Source organism: Penaeus monodon, chromosome 1 (genome assembly GCF_015228065.2).
Source record: "Penaeus monodon isolate SGIC_2016 chromosome 1, NSTDA_Pmon_1, whole genome shotgun sequence".
Lineage (NCBI taxonomy): Eukaryota > Metazoa > Arthropoda > Malacostraca > Decapoda > Penaeidae > Penaeus > Penaeus monodon.
Window position 1 is genome coordinate 21,818,931 of NC_051386.1, and position 5,000 is coordinate 21,823,930.

The following is a 5,000-nucleotide window of genomic DNA, read 5'->3' on the forward strand; positions in this document are numbered from 1 at the left end:
GGGTTTGATGTTGGGAAATGTGTGGGTGATGGTGGTGGTGGTGATGATGGTGATGGTGGTGATTTATGATGGTGATGGTATGGTTAGGTGTTATAAATATGTGTGGTTGTTAATGGTGATGGTGATAGTTTCATGTCAAAAAGACATGGATAAGAGTAAATGGTGGGTATGTGTGGTGTTGAATAACATGGGGTTAAATGACGATGAAAGGGTAGATGTTCCGAAAAGCTTAGGAAAGATGTTCTCGGAGGATTTTGCGAAATAAAGATGATGCTGAAGATGGTGATTCGTAGAAGGTGATGATGGTGATGTTCTGTGTTATGGTGAGCTTATGTAAAGAAGTTATGAGTGGAATCGCTGAGATTAATAGTAATAGTGATAGCTAGCTTGGATTACGTTAGATATCTTAAATGCATAGATAGTTAAAATGAAGATTGTGATGATGATGATGATAGTGATGATGGTCTTCGTCAAGATGAGATCCTGTTCGGATAACATGAATGTGATACAAATTGACAATAATGATGAATAAGTAGTCTTGATGAGTTTTCAAAAGTTATAATAATATTGATGTTTTCTGTTGAAAAGGACATTGTGAAGGTAAGGTTCTCCACGAAGGCAACATTATCTTAGACTATGAAAAAAACAAGGAGTTTTTTTTAAATGTGTATGATCTATTGAACGATTTATTTAGTTGTTTTTTTCAGTACGTGCTTGAGATTTTATCTTGAAAATAAAGCTGTAATGTAGTCATTCATTTCTCTTTTATTTTTGCAATTTATTTCTTCAAATCATACTATTACTATTACTATTTTTGTTATTACTTATCATTAGTAGCTATCACTTATTATCATTAGTGGTTATTACTTATTATTATTGTTATTAGTTATCATCATCATCATCATCATCATCATCATCATCATCATCATCATCATCATCATCATCATCATTATCATCATCATCACTATAATCATTATTATCACCAATGTCATTACTGTTGAAGTTATCATTAGCAGTTTTATCCTTATCACTATTATACCCACCAACCCTCTTATCACCTCCACCATCATTTCCTCTTTCCCTTGTCATCACTACTTCATCGCTCGTATCTACAATTTTCTTTCTTTTCTCCCTCCTCCTCCTCCTCCTCCCTTGCCCTCCGTCGCCAATCCCCTCCTTCTCACCATCACTCTAACTCTCTTACCTATTTTCCCCCTGTTTGTTTGTTTTTCTCTTTTCCTCACCATGCTCCTCCTCCACATCATCCTCATCACCTTTCTCCTCCTCTTCCGCTTCTATTCCTTTTCTCTTTTCCCCTTTTTTATCATTTCACCACCCATCTCCTCCCCCATATCATCACCATCACCATTCTCCTCTTCCTCTCCTATTTCTCCCCCTCTTTCATAAATAATTTCATCACCATTTTTCTCCTGTGTGTGTGCACTTGCGAGTGTGCGTGCGTGTGCCTGTGCGTGCGTTCGTGCGTGTATGTGTCTGTGTATATAATACACATACAAATATATCTATAATTTCCCCCATTTCCCCTCCCCCCTCCCCAGGGCGGCGAGGCCACGTACAGGTCCCGCATCCTGGAGAGCGATTCCTACAGGAGGAACTCGGCGGCGAATCGCATCGTCGTCGACGAGTTCGGGACGCGAGGCTACCCCGACCCCTGCAAGACCATCCTGCAGAAGTACGTGGTGTTTGGGGGGGCGGAAAGAAAGAAAGAAACAGCACACACGAATACGCACACGCACGCAAGCACACACACACACACACACACACACACACACACACACACACACACACACACACACACACACACACACAAGCACACTCGGAAACATACACAAACCGGTACACAAACAAACACACACTCAAACCACCTCCTCTATATAAATATTTCATTATTTAGCAATAACAGTATGATGAAATTACTATAACAAAAACATAACAAAATATCTCTATATGCCAATATAACCGAATTTCTATGTACTCGTACCAATAAGAAAGAAAATCAATACGTTTTATAAAAATCTATATAAAGTATAACTCTTATACTCAACAAAAACTGTATAACTACGTTTCATAACAAATTTCGCTCTACAACGCGTATATCAACTCTCTAACAATTTCCACCTATTCGTAGATTCATGAGCACTTTCGCCGGACCAGACCTTGACGGCATGACAGATAACTGTGCCGTGAATGTCTGTTTCTACGGCGATCAGCTGTTTGCCATGACAGAGACTAACAAAATGAGGAGAGTTGATCCAGATGATTTGAAAACCGTCGGAGACAAGGTAAGAGCCTGAATGGTTGTGTTTTTTCTCTGTTTTTTTTTCTCGTCTGTTGTGTTTATGTTATGATTGGGAGGTACTAATTAATTGTTTATTCCCGTTGTGCGAAGATATATGAGTGAAGGAGGAAATCGTGCTGAATAGACGTAGTGTACAAGATGTTATCATGTTACTTATAGTCCTGTTCTTTCGGAGACGAAACAGGAATTACGCTTACTCTTTACTACTAGTTGTACTTTAAAATTATAGCAAATTCCTACACAACTGGTATACATTGTCAAACTTCAAAAAATACAACGTGCCTACTGAAATGTAGGCCCATTATTTTTGTTATGATTTTTTTTTTCAAAACGGACGATTTATTAAGTCATCTTTTTGTAGTATCACCAGCACCTAGCATCTCTTTCCAGTACTTAACAGCATAACTACACAATCCCACAGACCAACATCACCAACTATGTGGCCGTCAACATGGCAACGGCGCATCCCCATGTGGACCCCGACGGCACCGTGTACAACATGGGGAATGCCTTCATGGGTGCCAAGGGACCCACTTACAACGTCATTAAATTCCCTCCCAAGAAGACGCTGTCTTCTGGTATGGAGTATATCTATTTATTTATTTTTCATTTATTTTTTATTACTATTATTTTGTTGCATTCGATAGTGGCAGGAGTGAAATAGACTGTATATAGCTGTTTTATGTTGATAGATTTCTGTCGATGTATATATGGGCTAGATAGCTAGCTTATGTGTGTGTCTAAGTACTCTTATATTATCATATGCATCCAAATACATGTGCGCCATGCGTACCTCCTTTTCTGCACGTGATTCGACCCCAGGCCCCCCCATCCCCCAAACAGGAAAGGTCCTGAACTCGTTCGAGCAGGCGTCCGTGGTGGCGTCGATCCCGTGCCAGTGGAAAATGCGTCCTTGCTACTCCACCCTTCTCCATACGACAACTACTTCATCCTGGTGGAGCAGCCGCTGGGCGTGTCCGTGCCAAAGCTCCTCGTCAACCACTACCGGGGAAAGTCCTTCATGCAAGCTATGGACTGGATTCCGGACGCGAAGGTATGCGGATGAGGCCCAGTCGCCGCCCCTTCTCCTTGAGGCAGATTTTCGTAGAAGGGACAGTCAGATCCGATGCCACTTGTACTAAAGACAAAAAACGTAATCAATTCCCACGGTAAAACGCATTAAGACAAACAATTTCCACGCTAAGAATGCATTAAGACACAAACAATTCCCACGCTAAGAATACATTAAGACAAACAGTTTTCATGCTAGGAAAGCATTAGAAAAAACAATTTTCACACCAAGAATGCATGAATGCAAGCAATTTCCACGCTAATGACGCATTAAGAAACAATTTCCACGCAAAGAACACATTAAAATAAGCAATTTCCAAGTTAAGAACGCATCAAGACAAACCACATCCACGCTTTGAACGACTACTTTCGCTCCAAACATAAATCAACTTTCGGGAAATCGGTGTCATCAACAGACGAAGTTCCGCGTGGTGAGGCGCAGCGACGGCCACGTGCTGAAGGTCGACTACCAGGCCGACACCTTCTTCACCTTCCACGCCATCAACGCCTTCGAGGACGAGGGGCACCTGGTGGTCGACCTCTGCTGCTTCGACGACGGCGCTGTAAGGAACAACTTTCTTCGCTGTCTCTCTGGCCGTTTCTCTTTCTCTGTCTGTCTTCTGTCTGCCTCTGTCTCTCCCTCTTTGTTTCTGCCTCTCTTTCTTGTCTAAAATGTTTGATTCTGCTCTGTTTGTCTAGCTATGTTTCTCTCTCTCTCTCTCTCTCTCTCTCTCTCTCTCTCTCTCTCTCTCTCTCTCTCTCTCTCTCTCTCTCTCTCTCTCTCTCTCTCTCTCTCTCTCTCTCTCTCTCTCTCTATATATATATATATATATATATATATATATATATATATATATTATATATTATATATATATATATATCTAAATTATATATACACATAAATTATATCTGTATTTTATATATATATATATATATATATATATATATATATATATATATATATATATATATATAAACTGCATTCTTTCTCTCCCGTATTTTCAAGTTAATTCAATTTTTTTCAAATATTTCTTTAGCTACACTAAATTTACACATCCATAGACCCACCATTCACGGGTCTACAGTATAGGACCTATGCATGTACTAATTCTTTTAATCAACTGACGCCCTTTCACCCTTACTGAGTAGGTGGTGAATCAGATTTGGCTGGAGAATATTCTAAACCCGACGGAGGCCTTCAACAAGGCTCTGCAGGCGACGCCCAGGCGGTATGTTCTTCCTCTTGATGTTGAGGTGAGGACTGGCCTGAAGAGGTGCTTGTGTTATGTTTTGCTATCATTATTGGTTTTATTTTAATAGTTATTACTAAAGTTGTTATTGTTATCATTATTGTCGCTGTTGTCATGATTATTACGGTTGTTATTAGTATTATTAACATCATCATTAACATCATTATCTCCACCACCACCTCCACGACCACCACCTCCACCTCCACCGCCACCTCCACCTCCACCTCCACCTCCACCTCCACCTCCACCTCCACCTCCACCTCCACCTCCACCTCCACCTCCACCTCCACCTCCACCTCCACCTCCACCTCCACCTCCACCACCACCTCCACCTCCACCTCCACCACCTTTCTCCAACC

At 40.8% G+C, this 5,000-nt stretch overlaps 1 pseudogene; it reads left to right on the forward strand.

The window, feature by feature from the left end:
* LOC119572130 overlaps nt 1-5,000 on the forward strand; it is an 11,307-nt pseudogene that overhangs the window by 861 nt on the left and 5,446 nt on the right.